The 25,721-nt window shown below is 40.1% G+C and overlaps 1 protein-coding gene across 2 annotated transcripts in view; it reads left to right on the forward strand.

Moving 5' to 3' along the window:
* The window catches only part of STXBP1 (syntaxin binding protein 1), an 890,876-nt gene that overhangs the window by 303,683 nt on the left and 561,472 nt on the right, over nucleotides 1-25,721 (forward strand). The gene's annotated exons all lie outside the window — the stretch shown is intronic.

The raw sequence follows: 25,721 nt of genomic DNA on the forward strand, positions 1-25,721 counted from the left end.
ACAACACACTTACATGAATAACATTAGTGAACAAGGTGCAGCTATGCAAACAGACCATACTAGTATACTAAAAACAACTTGGTGCAGACAAAATGCTAGCATGGCATAGTAACTTCCAGTAATAAAGCATAAATCATATTAGATGTCTAAAACAATTCAACATAAACATATACAGTTGTAAAATGTCTAACACAATTCAACATAAATAAGCATTTACAGTTGTAAAACACTTACTGGAGAGACACTGAGCTCCTTCATGGGGCCTGTAGCAGAGTGGATTGTAGTTGTAAAAATGGTGCCTGCCACAGGTAATATTTATTAACTTTGGGATTGTCTTAAGGTAATAAACAGGGATGGGGGAGGGGAGAACAAGGGTGTGAACAGGCATTTCTTTGTACTGCTGCTAATGAGCCAAAGCAAAGACAACTTTGTGTTTAAGAAACAATCACAATTGACCAAGGACTGCTCAGAAACTGTAAGTCATTTCTTAACCATTTGCCAGGTGGAAAAACAGGATAACCTTTTATCAGTAGGCTACTGTGGTCTCAGTTTAAATTAACAAACACACAGTATTGATCAGTTATGGATACTATTTGCTAATAGAAGGGAATAAGAGAGAAAGTGGAAGATGAGAGTGTGTGTGTGTGTGTGTGTGTGTGTGTGTGTGGGTGGGTGGGTGTGTGTGGAGGGGGGGGGGCTGCTTACAAGCCAAAGCAGAGTGCTCTCCAGGGGAAAATGAATATTGGCTCAAACAGGTAGACACATACTCAAAGTTAACTTTAGCTGTTTGCAGTCAGTTCAGACCCGGACTGCGCTTTTCTTATAAGAATGATAAAGGTGGTACCGCAGTTGAATACTTAAGAGTGGTGTTAGGTTCAAAGTTAACTTTAGCTGTTTGCAGACAGTTCAGACCCGGACTGCGCTTTTCTTATAAGAATGATAAAGGTGGTACCGCAGTTGAATACTTAAGAGTGGTGTTAGGTTCAAAGTTAACTTTAGCTGTTTGCAGACAGTTCAGACCCGGACTGCGCTTTTCTTATAAGAATGATAAAGGTGGTACCGCAGTTGAATACTTAAGAGTGGTGTTAGGTTCAAAGTTAACTTTAGCTGTTTGCAGACAGTTCAGACCTGGACTGTGCTTTTCTTATAAGAATGATAAAGGTGGTACCGCAGTTGAATACTTAAGAGTGGTGTTAGGTTCAAAGTTAACTTTAGCTGTTTGCAGACAGTTCATACCTGGACTGCGCTTTTCTTATAAGAATGATAAAGGTGGTACCTGGACTTATCACTGTAGTAAGCTCAGCATTAACGTTCCGGCCTAAGTAACACCACTCACTCATATTTTATCTGTCCTCTGTTACTACTTCTCATAATCACTCTTCTGCTTTCGTACTTACACTCTCCCTATTGCTATCTCACTCTGTTCATAACTACTCCCTCAACTTCTACAACTAACCCGCTTACTGATGCTTTTAGCCCACCCTGACTTTGAAAAATGTATCTTACCAACCTTACTTTATTATGCATTTCAATTCAAATTATTTTACTTTTTTTATTGTGTGTATTTATTTCTGTTGATACACTTGTGTAAGCTTCTTGAGTACCAAACTCTACTCACTCTGCATTCTTCTCTTTAATGTAACTTTGTTTGGTCTTCTGTGAAGCTTTTTTATCCGGGCCTCCTCTGAGAAAGGGCTCTTGCTCAGTTGGACAATCCCGGTCAACAAATGTCAAATAAATAAATAAACAGCTTTATTAAAATTATCGACAGTCAAATAACCCCTTAATTTTAGGTGGGTTATTCTGGTCTAGTTGAATCAATGGGAACCATTCAAGCAGAAATCCCACAATCATATGCTCACCATGGACACTTCAGACTTAATTTGTGGTGGGTTCACTCAGGAGACCTATCAACTGTCCAGATTTTCGCAGAATGTCCACATTTTTGACTCACATTTTTTATCTGTTCCTTATAAAATTTGTGGTTTTCTGGCAAATAGTTGAGGTTTGATGTCACTTAATTATGACAGACATTTGAATTTCAGACTTCATATCATTCAGAAAATGCATACAAACACACAAAAAAAAAACTTTTATTCCAACAACTCTGTAAGTTTATAAGATTAATATCTAAAACTTGAACCAATTTTTGGGCCTTTGTCTCCCCATTCATTTTGACTTTGTCAGAATTTGTTGTACTATGCCAACCCGGGGTCTAGGGCAAGAGCAGCACTGAGTAAGAAAAACAAAGAATATTAGTATCAAGGAGAGGGTGGCAGTGATTTTATCTATTTGGAAGTTTTGAATATTTTATCTTATCACAGACAATACCACAGTTATGTGGCACATGAGTGAACAACCCTATATCCTGTGGAGACTGGTGATGAGATTGGAGGTAGATGTAGTTGGACATGCATTACCTTACATCCCATTCCAGCAGAACATTCTGGAGAGCCACCTGAGATGGTTAGAGGCAGATCCCTGTATATAGATGTTGGCCAGGGGTGTTTTTCTGCAGTTAGTCCTCAAATGGGGTGCTCCAGCAATGGACCTTTTTGCTTCTACAGACAACAGCCAGCTGAAGGAATTCTACTCCATAGCAGCTCACAGAGAAGTTTGGGCAGTAGAAGGCTTATCACTTAAGTGGGATGGCCTGTTTCTTCAAACTTTCCCACTGTTCCCCCTGATCTCCAGGATGATACTGAAAGTAAAGAAGGATGGGACAAAGATTATTCCAGAGCTCCCTTTCTGCTCAAAGCTGAAACAGGATTTGTTTTCCCAACTACTGGGATTAGGGAGTGACAAACACTGCATAATGCCTCAGGTTGTGGGCCGCTTAACTCAACACAAGGAATTCTTGATACACCCCCAGAGCAGCAACACTCTGTCAGACAGCTTGTCTAATTTGATTTGTACCCATTGGACACCTTTTTCTAAGTGGATGTCATGAGGGAAGTTAAGGTACCACCGCAAGAAACTCCTATTTATCTAAATGGAAGGCATTATTCCTCTGTTACCAAAGTAGGTGTCAGTGCCAGGCTTCAGCTATGGTATCTCTGATCTTGCAATGAGTAAAAAATTGTTCCACTCTGGGGTGACTTATGCATCTTTGAAGGTTCCTCTTTCAGGTATTTCTGCCTTCATTCTTGTAAATATTCTGCTTATTGTCTAGGCTACCAGTCTGATACATCTTGAAGGGGGTAGTACGTCTTTGTCCTCCTAGGAAAGATGTTGCTCCTTTGTAGGACCTCAGTATTGTCTTGGAAAAGCTGACCCAAGATCCATTTGTGCAACTGACTGTAGCTCCTCTTAAATTCAAAGCCTGGAAGCCAGCGTTACTGCTTGCCATAACTTCATCCAGAAGGTTTTAGAGATCCGGCCATTACTGGCCTTCCATAAAAACAGGTTCAGCATCTATATGAACTTGCCGTTTTTGCCCAAGGTGGTGTCAGTGGTTTCCCTGAATTAATTTATTCTGTTGCTGATCTTTTTTTATGACTGTCCAAAACAAAGGAGAGAGAGAATCCTGCATTCCTTAGATTTCTACAGGCAACTGAAGTTCTACCCGGACATAATTAACACCATTAAGATCCACTGACCAGCGATTTCCCTCTTATGAAGTAAAGAAAGAAGGGAAGTCAGTGTCAAAGCAGATAATATCCACATGACTGGAAAAAGGCATTACATTCTACTATTCCTGTTGTGGTAAAAAGCTCAAAGTGTACATAAGATTACATTCATCCATGAGAACTACAGCGACTATAAACCTTCTAGAGGAGTAAACTCTCAGACCATCTTGAAGGCAGCTATGTGTTCCTTCATACACACCTTTGCCAAATACTGTTGGATACACGATATCCTGGAGCAAGGTTGACTTTGCCAAAGCCAGTCTGTAGGGTATCTTGCAGATTACTTCTAGAAGATGACCCTGTCTCCATCTGAATCCTTAAATTTTGGTAATTTTCCCAAGTTTAAGGATGACTGCAGCAAGATTCCTACAAAGCTTATAGTACATTTGTGTTAAGAACTTGCCATAATAGTGGATGTTAGAGTACGATCTTTGTTGCAGTCGTTTCCCCTCCCTTTCCTTCCCTTTATCTTTTCATTTCTCTTGGGTTGGGATTAGTTTTCCTATCCCCTTCTCCCTATGTGCACAACACCCATCTAATAGGTCTATATTTCCCTCATTAAGGGTAATCATGGAGGGGTACAGTATTTACTACTACTGTGACAGTACAGTGCTTGGGAAGAGTTTGTGGGTTTAGCCTAGCTTGACAATGTGGTATGGTATGCATGGTGGCTCATTCTGGTGTCTGCAGACAGGTTCAAACCAATGATGGTGCATATGCATGTCAGTAGTGTATGTGATGATGTTCTAACTCTTCCAAAATAGGAAGGACACACAACTAAGACGGTCAAGTTAGATGTCAGACTTTGTGCAACAAACGTCCCAGGTACAAGGAAAACTGCAGTGGTGAACATACTTGGACACCTACCATTAAGGTAAGTTCATCACTGAATTGCATTTCCTTCCCTGAAGAGAAGAAACCCACTCCACAAAGGTTTGCACATTTTCTTGCTAGCCATCATTAGCAAATGGAAGAGAATTGGCCATTAGTAGAGAAACAAGAGATCATTTGCTTGAGATCAATGATCGGATACAAATAATAATTACTAAATTGTTTCTGTACTGCAGGCAGCCATTCTGAAGAAGTTATATTGTACCATTTACGTGTATAAAATTGGTATTCCTAAAAAATATTCAAGAAATGAAAGTAGAAAAAGATAAGATGCAGTGTCATATTCACAAGGAAGAGCAAACTTTGTGGTAACACTATATCATATCCCTTAGGTGGTTATCAAGAGAGGCTACTGTCTATATGCTGTCTAGTGAGAGTTGAGTTGCTGAGGATGAACAGAGGGAGGAGAAGCAGGACAGAGGTGGTAGTCTGAGTTGGAAAGTCCTAAGTTATACCTAAGGATGTATTCCTTCACCAGGAAATTGGTGATACTTTGGAATACATTGAATGAGGTAGTACAGTATATTTCGTGGGTGGAATTAAAAGCTCTTTGAAGTGATCAAGGAAATAAGGTTGGGTGTATCAACAGTGCAAGACAGGTTTAAAAAATCAAAAGTCTTATATCATTGAATAAGTTTCTATTCACTTATTTGTTTGCTTGTTGAGATATATATATATATATATATATGTATATATGTATATGTATACACACACATATATACGGAAACTCGAAAAAAATATCGGATAGACCATAAGATCAAGATTCCAAAAACTCAAGTATCAAAAAACACACCACACACACACATACACACACACAAACACACACATACACACACACACACCACAGCCCTCCCCCACAAAAATCTACCTTTTTACGTTTTTGCAGGGGACTTGCCCTCATCCACCTCACATGTAGGGGGCTGTGCCCCACACACCCCCTGCAAATTATATATACCAACTCCGAGATCACACTACAGTGAGGAAAAGGGTAAATCTCCCGATTCTCGCTGTGCTGTGATCTCCATTAAAAGGCTTTGAGTTTTCAAAAACTCAATCATATGGTCTTGACCATATGGAGTTCGAGTATCTAAAAACTTTATCAACTGACAGGGACCCATATATATATGTCAAAAGGCACATTTAAACACAAATTCAAATATATTTACTTAATCAGACACAACAGGGAGAACCACATATTTACATGAGGACTTTAACGTCTCTATGATTTTCAATTTTAACAAACATTTAACAGAACTCATTTCATTAAGACCGGGGAACATATAGGCATTTGTTAAAACCTGCCATCAGTTACCTCACTTCCAATCTCAAAGGCCATGGTCCCCCTCTCGGACTACTTTATGTAAATATATATGTAATATATTTCATATTTATTTTTTATATATATTTATACACTTTATACTAGTGTTTCTTATAAAAATTCACATTATTATTCTTTTAAAGTGTTTTTTGCATTTGGGTTGTTGTTGCTTTAAACACTAATTCACGAATTATGATGTCATTCTAAGGGTTTATTTAAATCCCTTAATTTGTGATTTATGTTGTCTGAAGAAGGTTGCATATTTTTGCGTCCAAAAGCACTAACAATAAATTTTATTCCTGGGTTACCCAAGGTTTGTGTGTGTTAGTGTGTTTTGTTGCTGTGATGTGTGTGTGCGAGAAGAATGTAGCTTGTTTGGTGGTGTTTTGTGTGTGTGTTTGTATGTAGTGCGACCTCGGAGTTAGAATATTTAAGTAGGGGGGTGTGGGGGTGCAGGGGGGTTGCCCCCCTGCTTTTATGTAGTAGAGAGGTTGTGTTTGTGTGTGGGGAGGAAGGTGTGTGTGTGGAGCAGAAGCGCTAATTCAAAATCTCCGGTGTGCGAGATTTTGAATTTCGCGCTTCTGAGTTTTTGTTATTTTCAGGTTTCGACTTGATAGCCTCAAAATACTGAATTTTGATTTTTCAGTATTTCGAGGACATAAAGCCTCCGCTGAAAATGGACATGCATCCAGTCGGACTATCCCGGTCAACAAATGTAAAATAAAATAAATAAATAAATAAATATATATATATATATATATATATATATATATATATATATATATATATATATATATATATATACTGCGGTGGTGGTGCTGCGGTAGCGTTGTCGCCTCACAGTTAGACGCTGCCCGTTCGCTCCTCAGTTAGAGCGTCTTCTGTGTGGCGACATGTGTGAACGGGCATTCTTTCATTGAAGGTTGTGTGTTAGGCCTGGCAAGCCAGCATGTAAAACTCTACTGCCACTCATTAGTGGACTGGAGTTCTGCTGTGGCGACCCCTAACCGGGAAAAAGCCGAAAGACACACACAAAAAAAAAAAAAAAAAAAAAAATATATATATATATATATATATATATATATATATATATATATATATATAGATAGATAGATACACAGACACACACACACACACACACACACACACACACACACACACACACACACACACACACACACACACACACATCTCCAGGGTTAAGTGTCTTGGGTTAAACATCTGTCTGCCTCTTCTAATGCTTGTGGAAATCTAACCCCACCAACCTTTACAAGGGAGTTTCAACAGCCGCATTCTTCCCCCAGAGGTATTTGAGCTGTGTCAGCCATTCAAAAATATTGTCCTGGAAAGTTCTGTCAGTGATCTAAGCTGCTACTCAAGCCAGTGCCTCAGTTAGGGGTCCTTTCTCTTATACTACTGAGCCTGCCTTTACCATAATTTGTTTTAATGTGTAATGGTGCCAGATTCTCTGTATGTTTTCAGGTTTTGCCAACAGTAAGAACAGAAAGAACTGATTATAATGTATGTGTACTTTAAAACAGAACACTGAGGTAGGTATGTATGCAGCTTTTTGTGTTACAGAGGGTGGTACGAATGTGTCAGTTAACACTGTGATGTGAGAGTGTTCAATCTCGCCGTTTGTTCTTACACATGGGTTCGGAGCCGATCCTCGGCTCCGAGTCGGCCGCTTGGCAAAGCTCTGCATCGAGAAGAAGCTCGAGACCAACCTGTCTCCCACAATTCCCTCTGCCTTTACCTCAGATCTAGTTTGCCGCTGCAACGCTGCATCATTTTGATGAGCTCAGACCACCTGGCAGATAAGATTGCATTTTTTGTCTAAAGATTTCTTAGATAGTGTTTCTATTTTCACCTTTAAATCTCTAGTGTGTGTGTGTGTGTGTGTGTGTGTGTGTGTGTGTGTGTGTGTGTGTGTGTGTGTGTGTGTGTAGTAATTCGAGAGTTTCTCTTCTTTACGTATATATTTCTTAATATATATAGTTAGTTAGTTCCGTCGGGGCCTACCCCACCCACTAACTTGAATATACTACTGGATTTGACAAATTTACCGGATTTGACTGAACTTATTTAGGCTATTACCATTATTTTGCCTGTGTCTGTCTGTACAGGATTTTGTAGACTTAATATAACTTTTTTGGATTTGACTGTTGTTATATTTTTATTATGTCTGAGAAAGCGAAGTCAGGCTTCAAACGGTGCCAATGTGGACAGAAAATGTCTGTCACAGATAACCATAGCTCCTGCGTCTACTGTCTTGGCCCTCTCCATCTGCAAGAAGACTGCTCCATTTGTCATTTTTTCAGTGGAAGGGTCATGACTGATAGGCGCAGGAAGCTCATGGACAGAGGCCTTTTGAAGCCTGCATTTCAAGAGGCTCTGGATAAATATGACCAGGCATCTAAATCCTCTAAGGAATCAAAGACGTCGGAGCCCATGTCATCGGCTCCGAGCTCTTCATTTAAGGTTCGTTCACCGGTTCCACAGACCTCGGGGCCAAGTGTCGAACTTATGTCTGTCACCGAGCCTCGAGTCTTGGAACCGGTGACGGAGCTTCCACCTCCTGTGGTCTTGAGGTCAGCTCCATCTTCGATTCCTTCGACGCGTTCTTCTAGGCCCCTTTCTGACTCCGATGTAGACCGTGTGGTGCAGAAGTTAATGGAGAATACGGCCTTGTCCAAATTCATCTCAGTCTCTTCCCAGTTGGTGTTGAGACTCGAAGGCCTTCCCTTATCTCCATCTGTTCCTCCTCCGAGGCCTGTTCAGCCTTCGGAGCCGGGAGAGGCTGATCTGATGATCGTGGAGCCCTCGGTGCCGGAACCATCCTTCTCTCGGTCGGCACCGTTCACCTCGACTCCGACAGGCCCATTACCGGAATCGTGGAGCCGACGATCCATCCTTGGTTTGGGGACCGAGAGTCGGACCGATGTTTCGGTTCCGACTCTCCCTCTCGGTGCCTCGGCACGGATCGACTCGGCTCCGTCCTCGGGGTCGATGCCCTCGGTCCCCTTCTCGGGGATCCCTCCACTTTCTTCGGAACCAAGGGATTCCTCGACTCGGGACCCAGGGGCCTTCGACCTCATGAGGAAGGTGTTGTCAACTCAGACAACCACTTCAGCAGAGACAGCTTCTCCTTCCCATAAAGGTCCATTATCCTCCTCTGCACCCACGGCTACGTCAAAGCGTCGAGCACCGGTGTCTCAGCCGCTCCCAGAGGGAGCCCCCTCTTCCTCGGAGGCTTCATCGGATGCCTCCCCCGAGGAAGTTCCGAGGAAAAGATTGTGTAAGAGGAGACACTTGGATTCTCCACAAGAATCCTTAACATCGGACACCGACTTAGATGAGTCAGAAGGGTCCCCGAAATCACCCTCAGAGGATGTCTCCTTTTCTGACATCCTGGAGATCCTGAAACAGAGAGGTGATTGGCAGGCCCTACCCCCTTCTGAGGATGAGTCAGTCTTGCTGAAGGCATTCGGTGCTCGCCCTTCTTCCTCCTGGGTCACTCCACCCTTCGATGAATTGATGGAATTGATTGCTCGAAGGGCATGGGAGACACCTGACACAGTGGAGCCAGTCCCTAGAAAGCCTAATAAATATATTACTGCCCCTCAAGACAAGGCTTATCTCACAAAAGGAGTTCCAGTGGACGCTATGGTGGTGGCAGGAGATGTCTGAATCTTCCTCATCTGTCCATCCGCCTAACAGAGATTCTAGGACTATGGACAGGTATGGGAAGCGCATTTTTAGTTCAGCGGCTTTTTCCATGCGATCGCTGAACTATTTGACGCATTTCACACGGTTACAGAGGGATCTAATCAAAGAGTTGGGAGATACCCTGCAGGGTACTACAGATGCTGCTGTCTCGGAAAAAGTTACAGCACAACTCAATACCCTTACATCTATTGTGAACTCGTCCATGAGGCTCATTTCATATGCAGCCGAAGGATCGAGTAGGGCTGCGGCTTCAGCGATTGCTCTTCGTAGACAATCCTGGATGCGCTTATGTTCCTTTGCGGAAGCCTTCAAGTCTTCCTTTACTAACGCCCCATTTGACGGTGCCACTCTCTTTGGCCCAAAAGTAAAGGAGACCCTTACCCAGTGTGAGCAAGAGGGAAAGACTCTGTCTGCTGTCGGAGTCCGTTTTTCCACCCCATCCAGACCGTACCCCAAAGGGCAACGTGGTGGAAAAATGTGGTTTCGAAAACCCCAAGGCTCTTTCTCAGGCACACAGGGTGATGCCCCCTCCAGAGGCAGAGGTGGAAGACATCGCCCTGGTGGCAGAGGGGGTCCGCAAAACCAAGGTGACAGGGATACACTCCCTGGGAAACCTTTCCAGCACTCCTGAGAGGAGGCCCAACTGTCCTGCTCTGGAGGCAGTCGGGGGTCGCTTAGCTTTATACCCTCAGGCCTGGCAAAGTCTTACCTCAGACAAATGGGTTAAAAGCATTATTACCAGAGTTTACAGAATTCCGTTTCTATTCCCCCCATTACCGCAGAAAAGACTCCCAGATGTACCGCCCCATCTGCGAGACCCTGCAGCTATAGAAATTTCAAAGCTGCTAGAAAAAGAGTCATCCAACCAGTCCCGGCGGACCAAAGAGGATTCGGAACTTACTCAAGGTTCTTTTTAGTTCCAAAAAAGACAGGGGACTGGAGGCCAATTCTGGACTTAAGCAAGCTCAATACCTTCGTCAAAAAAGAAAAGTTCCAGATGGTCACGCTTCAATCGATCATTCCATTCTTACAGAAGGACGACTGGATGTGCTCAATAGATCTCAAGGACGCGTACTACCACATCAAAATGGCCAGAGCGTCCAGGGATCACTTGCGCTTCCGGCTGGGAGCCAGTCACTTCCAATTTCGGGCCCTGCCCTTTGGTCTGACCTCAGCCCCCAGGGTCTTCACCAAATGTATGGCAGTGGTAGCATCTCACTTGAGGCGCCTGGGATTCCAGGTGTTTCCGTATCTGGACGACTGGCTCCTTACTGCCACCACCGAGCGTCGACTGATTCAGGCCAGGGATTACACACTAGAACTCTGTGTTCATCTCGAAATATCCGTAAATTTCTAAAAATCTGCATTACAGCCATCACAGCATATCTCATTCATAGGAGCAGATTTAGATACTCGTTGTTTGATTCTAAGGCTTCCCTCAGAAAGAATAGCCTCTCTACAAAATCACATATCTCTTCTCCTGTTGTCCAAGAAATCCCCGGCAAAACTGGTTCTGAAAGTGTTGGGTCTCATGGCGGCTTCCCTCATTGCGATACCCTTGGGAAGACTGCACATGAGAGTCCTTCAATGGCTGCTATTCGCACAATGGTCGTTCCAACAGTTACCGCTGACACACGAAATTCACATCACAAACATTTGCAAATCACACCTGTCTTGGTGGCTTCAAAGTTGCAACCTCTCCGGCGGCCGACCGTTTGTGCTACCCACTCCGACAGCTATGGTGACCACGGACACTTCCCTGATAGGGTGGGGGGGCATCTTTCAGGGACAGACAGTCCAAGGAGAATGGACCAATCTAGAGTACAAGCTGCACATCAATGTTCTGGAGATGAGGGCAGTGTTTCTAGCGTTGCAACACTTTTCTCCCCTTCTACCTCTAGGGACCATTGCAGTTCAATCAGACAACATGTCCATAGTCTGATACATAAACAAGCAAGGAGGAACCAAATCTTACCAATTATGCAGGGAGGCCATGAGAATTTGGCAATGGGCGGAGTCCACGGGTCGCTTTCTGATAGCAACGCATATCCCGGGGTTATCCAACGTCATAGCGGACAGGTTGAGCAGAGCCATCCTGTTACCTCACGAGTGGTCCCTCAAACAAACAATTGCGGACATGGTATTTCGCAAGTGGGGCCAGCCTTGCTGCGATCTGTTTGCGTCTCCAATGAACGCCAAATGCAGAAGCTACTTTGCCCTATTACCCCCTCCAGGGAAGTCCCCAGGACGCTCTGATTCACGATTGGCCCCGGTCTCCTACGCCTTTCCTCCTATACCTCTGATTCCAAAATTTCTACAGAAAGCCAACAACCTGGAAAGGACTATAATCCTCATTGCCCCGTTCTGGCCTCTTCAAATTTGGTTCCCCTTTCTTCAAGCACACCAAATACGGGAACCCTGGATCCTGGACCCGGAGCCGGATCTACTGACCCACTCATCAGGGGCTCCTCACCCGTCGCTCCTGTCCCTCAGACTAGCAGCTTGGCTGCTCTGCTTCCCTCCTTAGCCAGGTCTGACCTTCTTTCTTCTGCGGTTCAAAATATTCTGGTGGCATCTCATAAAGCTTCCACTACGAAGGTTTATACTAGTAAGTGGAAGCGTTTTGTATACTGGGCAACTACACAACATTTGGGTCCCTTAATAGCCCCACTGAACAAAGTCTTGGAGTTTCTATCTGTACTATTTCACCAAGGAGCTTCTCCTGCCACCTTGAGGGTTCAGTTGGCTGCTATTTCAAACTTGCATGTGGGAGAAAATGGAGCGTCTGTTATGGCTCATAGGCTTTGTAAGGCCTTTCTAAAAGGGTCTTTCCACATCAGGGTACCAGTCAGGTTTCCTACACCACCATGGAATCTGAATCTCCTGTTATCACAACTAATGCTACTACCCTTTGAACCAGCTTCTTCCTGTTCTTTGAAGTTTTTATCATGGAAAACCCTCTTTCTGGTAGCTATCACTTCAGCCAGACGGGTATCAGAACTTCAAGCTCTTTCCATTAAATTCCCATATTTGATCTTTCACCCTGATAGGGTATCTCTTCGTACCAATCCATTCTTTCTTCCCAAGGTTTGTTCAATCAATAACATTAATCAGTCCATTGAGCTCCCCACATTCTTCAAGAACCATTCCAATAAGCTAGAATATATGTTACACAAATTGGATGTTCATAGACAACTCAGATTTTACTTGGATAGAACGAAGGATCACAGAAAGGCAGATCAACTCTTTATAGCCTTTGCGGACAGCAGAAAGGGCATGGCAGTGACGAAGCGGACCCTTTCCAAATGGCTATCTGATTGTATTATCTTTGTTTATACTGCTACGGGACAGAGTTTACCTGTCAAACCGAAAGGACATTCTACTAGATCAATATCTACATCTCTGGCTCATGCGTCCCACCTACCTTTGGACACTATTTGTGCGGCCGCCACTTGGTCTAAACCAAATACTTTTATTACTCATTACAAAGTGGATAGGGTTTCCAGGGACAGGGCAACCTTTGGTTCCACTGTACTCAGGAATGTTCTTCCGTGAGTTTCCCAGGGTCAGGGAGCTAGGGACGCTACCCATGTGTAAGAACAAACGGCGAGATTGAACACTCTCACATATAGAAGTTATGTCCTTACCATAACGTTCCATGTGGAGTGTTCATCTCGCCTTTGTTCTTACATTCCCACCCTCCCACCCAAAGGTCAGGAAGAACGTCCAGTTTAGGTGTCTGGTTTGGTTCTCCCGCTTCTGTTTCTCTCAGCAGTTACTGCTGTTTTCAGCTACGCCTTAGCATGGATGTTGTGTGTTTCTTCCCATTGGGATCTGGTGTTGTTTGCAAACTAGATCTGAGGTAAAGGCAGAGGGAATTGTGGGAGACAGGTTGGTCTCGAGCTTCTTCTCGATGCAGAGCTTTGCCAAGCGGCCGACTCGGAGCCGAGGATCGGCTCCGAACCCATGTGTAAGAACAAAGGTGAGATGAACACTCCACATGGAACGTTATGGTAAGGACATAACTTCTATTTATTAAGCATTTATACTTTGAAATTCAAAGCTATGCATGGAATGAGCTCTTTTAATATTTGTAATCCTGTTTAATATACCATAACGTCCTGCATTGTGTTTTTGTTAATTTGCAGTGAGTTATTTCCAGAATAGATACATTTTTCTGTATTAAAATCGTTGCGTGGAGGCCTTCCACATTTATTTCAATTGGTATGAAGGCCTTACGTTGTATTTTAATCATTACCAAGTGCTTTTGGACTTTTCTTTGCTGTTATCCTTTTCATTTGAGTTACTAGTGGACATAAACCATAATGCTTATGTTTTTATAAGGCTGACAAAATCTGTTGCAAGATAATATTTGCAGCTGTGGGCCAAAAACAGCTTTTGAGAGCATAATGAATGAATAAGCTGAATAACTTGAAAAAAAGTCAAAATTTCTTGTTAGGACTTGCTGAGGATAACTGTTTTATGAAGTTGTTTGGGACAACATATAAAGTTTCTTAACCTAGGCATTCCCATTGGAGTTGTGGTAGTTACAGTCAACCTAATAAGTACGTTGTAGTAGAGGAAATAAAGAATTCAAAGAAACATCTTATTGCTTCAGGAAGTCTGAGTGCTCTTTGTAGGTATTGCGTGTTGATTAAATCAAGGTTAAAATGTGCTGGCATTTCTCCATGGTCCTTGAAAGCAAAGAAGTATAAATAGAAGCTAAAGTGAAGAGAGGGAAAGACACACTTCCAAGTTTCTAAAGATGCATTAACATTATTTTGCATCTCTTCTGAGGGCAGTATGAAAAGTTTCTGTATATGCAACATGATGACAAAACAATTTGTCCTCAACTCTTGTTTTATAGTCCTCGCGTAACATATACCAATACAGAATGGATAACATATGTCACAACCAAGTACTTTTCATCCAACATAAACTAGCTTAATCTAGAAGATGGTTAGTAACTTGCGTATGCATGCTGAATATTGTGGTATATGGAGGATGTTAATGAAAGAGACATTTTCAAATCTTACCATCTGCCTTCTAGTTTGTTAACATTTTCTAACTGTAGACCTGCATGTGCAGGTGATGTTTGCAACTTACCAGTCGCTTTTATACTTGTCCACAGAGCTTACCTGGGAAGACTTGTGATTGTACCTTTATACTAGCTAATATAGTCTATTAGACAGCTGGTAATATTTATTCTTAATTGACCTGGTTAGTCCCAAGGCTAAGGGCCTTTTTTCTGGGGAGACCCAAGATGGTATTTCTATTACTAGGGGAAATTTGATCAGGGCATTGAAAAACTTCTCCTATGAAAAACTTCTCCTATGAAAAACTTCTCCTACGAAAAACTTCTCCTACGAAAAACTTCTCCTATGAAAAACTTCTCCTATGAAAAACTTCTCCTACTCTTTCTGACAGGTACTGTGAGCTACAACCAGCTCAAACAGAAAGAATCTGGTTTAAAGTCTCACCCCTAATGATGTACCGCAGTGTTAGCAATCCAGTCACACAGAGTAGGAATAGAACCCACAGCCTTTTGGTCTTCTAGCACCATTGGTGTGCTACCTGTTGCACCACTGACACTGCTAGCAGAGCCCCAAAATAACCATTTTGATGAATACCTTGTTAGAACAGCACTTGACCAAAATGTGACACTCATCCAGAAGATAAATGGTTCCTGTGGGGGTTTCATTCTTACTCACTTCACCCATGCAGTGGGAGAGCTCATGTTTTTTTTTATAACCAATTCCAAGGTTGCCACATCATGTGGAAAATGTTTATTCCCTTGAAAGACAAATTTGAAGAAAAGTTTTTTTTTGTCTGAATCAGGTTCTAGGAAATATGCTTTATTAATTTCTTACTTAGTGAAAACCAGTACTTCCGATGCTATTGTTACCTTATTTCCTATAGTTCTTACATTTCAGAGAAGGACTTCAGCCAAGAGTGAGCTCAGCCCAGTTATATATTTATTTGTATGTGAATGTGGTACAGGTATTTTGTTCAGTATGTGCACGTTGCAACATCTGTTAGTATTGTTGCAATCTACAGATTACCAGTCCAAACACCTCACGTTTCATTGCATGCATTTCCTGTTAGACCTTTCAGTGTTCACAATGTGTTGATGACTAGATGGTGGATAAACCCCACAAGCTGTCCTTAAAGTAAATGCCTTAGTCATTGCATATTATCCTCCCCTGTTGTTACCTTTGCTGGCAGAATCTGTTTAAAAAAGAAAACTTTCAGTGTGGCTAGAGGCAGTAATCCTTTGGTTCAGACATCAGAGCCATTAAGAAGGGGAGACCTGAGGTGTAACCAAGCAGAATGTATTAGTTGTAGGGTCACTACAGTGCTTACTGCATTGAGACAGACGGTTAAAATGAGTTATTACATCTATACATCATGGTAGGCTTTTTATCATTTTAAATAAAGTAAGTTATTTTAAACTTTATTACCTGTCTGGCAGCATAGCACAGTATATATAACAGTGATCTAGTAATAAGATTCATTTTGTAGTCTTGGGTTTAAAGCTCTTGATGTCCACATGCAAGCTGTGTGATTCTGAGAAAGTCACTTAAAAAGGCAGTACTTCTGGCTTGTTCCTGAAAAGAGGCACTTATGCCTAGTGTATTTATATGCTATCAAAAGAGTAATGCATTTATTTTGGTAGCATTTTTGCTGGAGTAACAGTCCAGTGTGACTATCCTCATGGCTGTTCAGTAATTTGTTAGTCAAATAGTAAGGCTGTGATAGTCAAATATAGGTCTGCAGAATGCACTTTGCTCATAGCTTATTAGGGGATGAATTAATAACTATTTTTTAAAGAAGCTGGTGGGAAGGGGACCAGTTTATCATTTTGCCATATCATTGGTGGAGAGTCATTCCTAGTTCATGAACTAAGCTTTGTTGTTTTTTTGTTTAATTTGGTAATTGGGTGAATCTACTAGGCAAAATTGTCCATTTTCAAAGAAAATAAAGAATATCATTTAGTTAAGTGATTTGCTCTGAGTCACACAGTATACAAACAAGGAAAGAATAACTCAAACCCAAGGTTTTCTATTTCACAAATGAGCTTTTCCTGTTTATAACAATGAGGGTGTTTTGTGTGTGGTAGATGACTGCTGCCCAGAAGCATATTACTGTCAAATGGGGCCATAGGTATGGTAATTGAGCATCCATACCAATATCACATCACATGGCAGTTTAGCCCCAATTACCATAAAACACTGCTCAAACCTGCCACTGTGTATTCTATTTTCATCTTTATTTTTACAGTGGTCATGGAGATTTGGATTTAATTTAAAACTTTTATTTCAATCTGCAGAGGAAAAACACTTGACAGCCATTTGCTAAACTAAACTAAAAAAAAACTCTCTCATTGAAAAACAGACATAGTATGACCAACAACAAACTTCTCTTCCCATGAAAATCACATTTATTGGAAGTGTGTCTGGCAAGCCATTAAACTACAAGAGCCTGTCTGGGATTCATAGTCAAATAGTTTGTAATGAAGCACTAATTATCAGCTAGTGATGGGTGCAGAGATTCAAAAGACAGTATGCAATGCATTTTCTAAAACCTTGGGACAGCCCAGTGGGCATAAGTGTCCCTCTAAAGGAGCAGCCCATGAGTACCATCATATGAAGTGACTTAGTCAGAGTCACACAGCAGACAAATAAAAATTGAGGGAATCAAACACTTTACTACTGGAAGCAACTCAATAATAGTGCACAGCTTTTCTCATCTACACAAAGTGCCATTCAAACTCTACTGTAGTCCAACATTGTGCATTTCACAACTACTTACCTGCAAAAAATAAATAAATAAATTAAATATACATAGTTAAGATATTAACATTAAAATTGTACACTTCATACTGTACCTTTTATATACAACCAAATAATAAACACATTGAAATCAGTCAATAGAAAAAAGGAAACCAAGGACTGTATCCAAACAATATGACTCACATGATGATGATGATGCTCATAACTGCTGTCAGTTCCTTCCTTTACACCATAACCACTCTGTATTTACACACACACACACACACACACACACACACACACACACACACACACACACACACACACACTCGACTACAGCCACTTGTATGACTGTGTATACCTCAGATGTTTGACTGCAGTCAAATAAATAAATACATACATAATGAACTATTAATGCATTTCAGCTTGCTGCTATGAGAATCATACAGATACCTTCCATGCCCTCTCAACCTCTTAGCTCAGGAAGAAGAGGCAAAGACCCAAAACCAGGAACTGATTTTAAATATTTCTCTTTTATCCTTAGCAAGTTGCTATAATAACAAACTTTCATTCACAAACATTTTCTAAAGTTACATATTCTCAGACTCATATACCTGTCATTACTTTTTGACTCCAGTGCCAAAGATAAAATTGTACAAGGAGCAGACTGAAATACTTCTCAATTTCATTACTCAAGATTTCTGAGCAAAGCCAAAATAATGTGCAACAAAGGCACAAAAAGGGACTGTGGGTGTGTGTGTGTGTGCATGCGCATGCATAGCTATTGTACTTATTTATTTATTTAACCTGGTAAAACCACTGGTCAAAGTATCCCTTTTTCAGTAACAACCCAGGAGCATTATCTGGTTAACCGACTTGCTGAGAGACACACAGTTGGGTAACAGAGGTGTAAAGAATCAACCCCTGACTGACTACAGATAGTAGTTCATTAACAGCTCAGAGCCTTAAATGCCAGACAACTTTAATTAATTTAAAAAGTTAACAGAATGACAGGTGTTGCATGGATATGCATTTTGTGAATAAGAACTATGAAACTGTAATGGCTAGCATTATTGATTGACCATAATCCTCAATGACTTAGCAGAAAATCAAAGATTTTATGAGGCTAAGCAAAAATATGAAGCAATGTCAGAAATGTTCAACAAAATGGGGAGCAGATGAAAGGGAGACAACTCTGATTCACTTAAAAAGTTAACAGAACAGCTTTTGCATCAATATGCATTTTCTGAATAAGAAGTATGAAACTCTAATTACTAGCGTTACTCACTGACTGTAATCCTTAGTGATTTACCAGAAAATGAAACATTTCACAAGAATGAAGGCAAAAATATGAGCAAAAATCAGAGATATTACAACAACTAACAAAATCTTTAATTTTTTGAATGTAGATGACTCAGTAACTATGAGTAAAAGTGATCAATATCTTTTATGGTCTATTCTCTATTAAAGGAATCTGCACAGAAAGAAATAAAAGCAAAAAAAAAATCAGAGATATTGTACAAAACTATGAACTGATGGAGAAGCAGAGCTGTGCCCCCTTTCTGAGGGCATGTACAAATACTCACAGGTACACAAAAAATAAACAGTGTACCGCATAGTTACTTAAACAAATGCACACCAAACATGCCAATGTCTTCACCACTATGCAATATTAACATTTTCAGAAAGACAGAGTTAGTGGTAGATTGCAGGTTTGTCCAGTATTGGTCAAGTTTGAGTGTGATAAGCTGTTGGAGGTCTCTCTCTCTCTCCTTGGCTCTACATTCAAGCTAACGAATGAGAGAAAATTGGAGATGTCATACATCAAAATGGAGCAGTGGGGTGGACTTAGTGTTGAAAGATGCGGGTAAGACAGGGTGCTAATATTTATGGGACCACAGGCAGCTGCCTCTGTCACCTTGTGCTGGATTCTATGCTACTGCTGCTTAGCATAAACTGTAGCTAGTATGAATGAGGACATCATGAATGCCAAGTGTATGTGTATTGTTTATTTGTGTGTCTGTGGCTATGTGCAGTCTGCAGGACCAGTACAACACAGGTTGGTAGGGCACGTAGCTAAGCAAAGCACAATGGCTCAGTTAAGCGATTCATAGTCATGCAGATTTCATTGTAATGAGATGTTGCCCTAGTAGGAATATACATAAGTATGAATCAGAAAAAAAGTTCACTGGTACAACTCAACATATCAGGTTAGTGCAAGTTGTGACGCTGTGCCAATAGAAGTGAAACTTAGCCTATGTTTTGTAACTATAAAGTTAATAAACTAGTAAATGGCAGAACTGCATATATATGTATGATATGTATGATGTGTGTGTGGGTTTGTGTACACATGCAAATACAAACACACACGTTTTACTGTCATCACATCATTTGGCGAGAATAATTTGCATTTATTGGAAGGTTTTGATGCCTTACGATTAGAATAAGGATCACATTAAGTACTCTGAAGGTGGATATTACTGATGTGGATTACCGTGATATGGGCCAGATTGAAAAGCAAGAGTGAGTGACCTTGCCTATTTCTAAAGTACACACGCATGGAATATACTTTATATAATGACAGTGAATAACCTTACATATAGTACACACATGCTGCAACTGGTGAGTAACATTTATATGATTTGTAGTTGAAAAAAGGCCATCACATGTATTGTCCGATGGTAACACAACTAGCGCACATGCTAACCTTGTTCAATTTTATCCGTCTTTGAAATTAAAAAAAATAAATAAATAAATAAATAAAAGACCAAGTTGATAAATGGGCAAATGCATTGGACACACAGTCCATTTTTACAGGTGAACTGGGAACAATGTCTGAGTATGTGGATTGCTCAGAGTAATTTGGTAAACAGATGGAGGCTCTGGGAATCATACCCAGGTCTTCTGAAAGGTCTATATCTAGCAGTAATCCTCAACTTCTGCAGCAAACTATCAGACAATTCAGATAGTATATAAATGAAAGCAATCACTTAGCTTCATTTTTAAACTAGAAATAGCCTGAGGTTATTCTATTTATGCATTTATTTCATTTGGTAACCAGTGAAAGATATAATTTTCAGTGGAGTCCTATGGATAAAAATATAGGGTATAGAAAAGGCAGGATACATTTAAAGAGTGTACAGGCTCCAATATAGTGCAAATATTCACAAATGCAATACAAAAGCATTGATATAACAATAATTGTATTAGATGGAGACACTGGATAATTTTAAAAGTGTTAACATTATAAAATTAAAAAAAATTGTTTTACAAGACTGATGTAGAAAACATGACAGTATTGCTAGGTGTCCAGAATTCAGGTGTCACTGGATCAGCTGAGATATATTTCTTTGGACTGATATTGTTTCTCTCTTACGTAGCCTCTAATTTTGTGTTTTTGCGACTAAAACTTACATTTTTATTTATTTATTTTTTATTTTATTTTACATTTGTTAACCGGGACAATCCGACTGGACCAGGTCCACTTACAGCGGAGGCCCAGGGAGAAAAGCTCCACATATACTAACAGAAATACTAGAATTTAATACATAGTGGTAGTAAAAACTGATAACACATTATAACCACAAAAATCCAGCTAGTAAGACAGAAAAGTAAAACAGACAGGATAAACTTAGCAGCTGAACAGACTAAATACATTTAACATTGAGTCATGACATACATCATGTTAAAATGAAGTACCTGTATTAAAGGGATAAAGAAAATATGGGAAGTAAACAACTGTAGCATTTACGTTAGGCATGTAAAAAGCCTTTCAGCTTTCCACAGAGCTTAAACAGTGTTTTTAGGTTATACATGGGCAAAGCCAGGTGCTTAAGAGATGTGATTTTAAAGAGTTTTTGAAGTGGGAGGTGGTGGGGATAGATTAATGTATATAATATAATTTAAAACAGTGGAAGGTAGCAACAAAATCATGCCAGTTCAAGTAAGAGAGCAGCTACAATGACAAAGAAAAAATAGCAAATATACAGAAATACGGTGTCAAATGCTGTAGGAGCAGCTGTGTGCTAAATATAGATCTAACTCTGGAAAAACAGCAAAATTTGTACAATACGTCATGCAGCTGTGAAGTTTATGCACTGTCACAGTTACAAACCCATTGGCTTAATAGGCTATTTTTTTAATGCAAACATGAAAGAAAGCTTGCCTGCAGTGACAGGATATGTGGTATCACCAAAGGTTGTCTTTAGTTTTAGTTATAAACATTAACCTTTCAGCAGTGATCTTGACTTCACATAAGGTTTGCTTCCTTGCAATAGATTTATACAGGAACTGACAGATGTATATAGCAGCTAATGCACAAAACTTAAAAGCATAAGAGCCTGCTGATAAATGAACTCAAGCCATTGTGGGCTGTGTAGGATAGACAAAGATGTTTTCTACAAACATGGCCAGCAGCAGGTTTGGCCATTCTATTGTACACCTGTTCAAGTCTGTGTTGAGTAGATGGCAGACAAGTGGCAGTTGGTATGAGTTTGCTATGGCCATCTTAGTGCCAACTGTGAGAAATGCTTCTGTTTTAAGAAACTGACTGGGCTTCTAGTTTTCCTTGGTTACATTATTCACTTGAGTTTCTGGTTTGCACCCCAGAAGCTTAGTACTGCTGATTTTCTCAGTGGAAGATAAGTCTAAAGAAAAATGCTAAGACATAAGTTAAATTTAGTAAGTCTTGTCTTGCAGCTAGGAGTTATGGCAGTTATATTGATATTGTTCATAGGTGTGAACAAATTTAGTTGTCCAGCATAAAGGTACATTCTCAAAATGTTAGACCAGGGCCCTAAAGAGTGAATAATTGCGTACAGTTTGGTAATAATAGAGTACATTATGTGGAATTAACAGTATATTTCATCAGTTTTGTACTGCCATAGAGAATGAACATATAATTCACAAAGACTGTAACAACAAAGGGTCCCAACAATTAACCTTAGGCACTTCAACATCTACAGGCTGGAATGGAGAAATGGCACTGTTCCCTCTCACCAGCTGCTAAATTTTATAAAAGTAATCACTGAACACTTTAGTTGCACTAGAGGCAAAGTGGTATCTGGTCAGATCTAAGTAATATTTAGAGCATAGTTCTCAACTTCTTAGTACAAAACATCGGACGAAGTTTAAATATTGCTCTTATAAACTTACAAAGTTGCTAGAATAAAAGGTATTGTGTTACCATGCATTTTCTGATGAATATGAAGTCTGAAACCAAATGTCTGTCATTATTTATGGAATTCAATCCTCACAGATTTGCCACAAAAAATCTAGAAAATCACAGATTTTATGAGTAACAGACCAAAATATGAGACAAAAATCTGGACATTCGGTGAAAATCTGGACAGTTGAGAAGTACGGTTTAGAGTGACAGTGCAAAAAACTTATTGACAAATCCATGTATGTAGTACCAGTGCTTGTGCTACTGTCTAGTTGACTCGTGATACATTTTAGAATGTCTGGGAAGTCTGTGCCATGCTATGGCTGAAATCATGCTCAATGTTACAGATGATATTAGGAATTACTGAGTATTGCAGAAGTTGCCGGTCCACAACCTTTGTCAGGATTTTAAACAGTAGAGGTAGTGTAATGGACTGATGGTCATTTAATGTGATTACTAAGCTTTTAGGGTGCATCCTTGACAGTCAGTTAAATTGGAAACTCAAATGAATATTGTTGTAACCAGGATAAAGCAGAAACTCTAAGTTGCATAAAGCTATGTGGCACAGAAAATGGCTTTCACATAGTAGGAGCATGCCCTTCTTCTATGGACTTGTTAATTAATATAGAAATAAGATAAGTAATGGCTCTGGCTGAGATCTTCTGAAATTCAAGATATGAATGCTATGCAGTGGTTAAATGCCAAACTATTTATTAACAAGAACAAAGCTCTCAGGTAACAACCCTTCCTCAGTGTTAGTGTACTCCATGAAACAGTATCCTAATTTAAGGAAGTGCAAAACAAACATATGATGACAGCCAGCCAGTGCTAATTGATGGAATTTTCTTATTGGCTGGTTGTCATCATATGTTTACTTGTGCCATCTTCTGAAATTCTGCCGGAAGTCTGTCAAAAGCAAAGAATTAAGGTTGTAATTTTTTTTTGAGAATTTAAGTGCCAGATTTATAGAAACTTGAGAATGAATTTTGTATTCTCAGTCAAGAGGTTACATGGAAATTAGAACTTTGCTCACTTACAGCATTTTTAGTATTCTTGGTAAAAGTGGTTTAGAAATTGACAAGAAATATCCATATCACTGAGATGAGGTAGGGGCACAGATGTAGGGCTTTGTCTGAGATGTACAAATTGGTCAAGCCTGTTTATAACGTTTGTCAGTTATTAACATATTGACACTACTGGTCACAACACAAAATTCTTTTAATAGCTAAAATGACATTTTGTTTGTTTGTGCATTTCCCTGAATTGTGTATGATATGGCTCACGTTTTGCGCTATGACAAACAGACCACAGATAATCTGTAGTTTCATATCTCTCAACCTCTTAGTGTAAGATCTGGACAAAAACTAAAGTAATGGGGGGAAAGGCTCAAAAATATGGACAGATTTTCAATATTACTCATAAATGTAAAAACTTGCTAGAATAACAGGATTTGTGTTAGCATGCATTTTCTGAAGGATATGACATATGAAACTCAAATGTATGTCATTATTTAGTGATATCAATTCTCAGTGATTTGCCAGAAAAACACAAATTTTACAAGGGACAGACAAAAAACATGATGAAAAAATGTGGACATTCTGCAAAATTCTGGACAGTGGAGAGGTATGTTTGGCTGACATTTTTTTATTACTTTTGTTTGAGATCCAAGGAAGATTTGTGGACCTGACTTGTCTTCTGTGCACAGGGACCATACTGTTGAAGGAACTGAAAAAAAGAAGAGTTGAAGTGCATATCATCAGCCTCCAGTGATAGCATAAATAATGGTCCCAATCAAGTGGCTTAAGGATAGGACTGAAGTTAGGCAAATCAAACTTCATCTTTCTGAACAAGCATTACATCTGTAATTCATTCATTTTTGTTTGATTCCACTCAGTGAAGGATGGCAAACAATTGCTGACAGTATCTTCTGTGATTCCAGACAATAAGGTCAAAGGGCCCATTTAGGGACATTTTTCCATGCTGAGTGAGGTCTTATCCTTTCATGTTGCAAAATAAATTATTTGCCGAATTTCATTTAAGTTAGATTGCAGGTTGAACAGGCTCATCACTAGAATGTTTCCACTTAATGGCAGGCCACTAACTGCTAACAGTTTTACCTTGAGTATTTTAGCATTGATCATAGATTCCTTGTGTGCAGCCACTCCATTATCACCTTTGTGACTTTTAGAAGCTTTTTAAGAATACTGTATCCAGATGGAGAGAGTTCCGTGTTCTTATCCTATTTTAGCCAGGTTTCAGACACAGTTAATGGAGTTGGCTGATAAGGTAAAGCCATCTGTACAGCAGGTATATATTATATTTGAAATTTACTGAATTGATGTGAAATATTTTCAGACCATTTGCCTATGCTTAGTCATTTTTGTTAGGAACATCTGTAATTTTGCTATGGTGTATGTCAGGACAAGGGTAAATACCTCCATAAAGCAGAATAGAAGTTAAATCTGGCCCATGCTGAATGGCTGAAAGAGTTCTATCTATGTTAATTCTGTGTGCTGTTTATATGGAAGACTTTCTGTATGTCGACCAGACATCTTGAAATTCTAAGAAATGGCACACATTAGGGTATTATTTTAAACATATATAAGCTATAGGTGCAGAATGGAAAGCTAATACAGATTTAATGTCTTATTATTAGTATTTGTGCAATGAGTAGGAAAAATCAGTGTAAAGTAGGTTTCTGTAGTAACCCTCCCCTCACACACACACACACACACACACACACATGCAAACTTACTAAAATAAATGACTTTTTCCATGTGTAACACTGCCTGTAACTTATGATAATTAATTTAATCTATTTGTCTATTTACTGACATTCGACTACCAGGTAAGTCCGACTGGGTAGGAGATGGTTTTCAGTGGAGGACTGGGGAGAAAAGCTCCAAAGTATTGCAAAACATTTTAAGAATAATAATTTTAGTCTTTAAAAATAATATGAAAAACAAATGCAGTTTAAACAATTATACCAAATTAGGAGTGCTTTCTGTGTGGAGTCTGCATGCCTTCTGTGTGGAGTCTGCATGTCCTCCCCGCGGTCGAGTGGCCTCCGAAAGACATGCGTGAATGGGCGTGCCTTCGCTGAAGGTTGGGCGTCGGGCTGGCAACTCTGCACCAAAAAAAAAAAAAATCTACTGCCAATCATTAGCGGACCGGAGTTCCGCTGTGGCGACCCCTAACCGGGAAAAAGCCGAAAAGAC

Source organism: Protopterus annectens, chromosome 16.part0, assembly GCF_019279795.1.
Source record: "Protopterus annectens isolate FY-2018-M chromosome 16.part0, PAN1.0, whole genome shotgun sequence".
Classification (NCBI taxonomy): Eukaryota; Metazoa; Chordata; order Ceratodontiformes; family Protopteridae; genus Protopterus; species Protopterus annectens.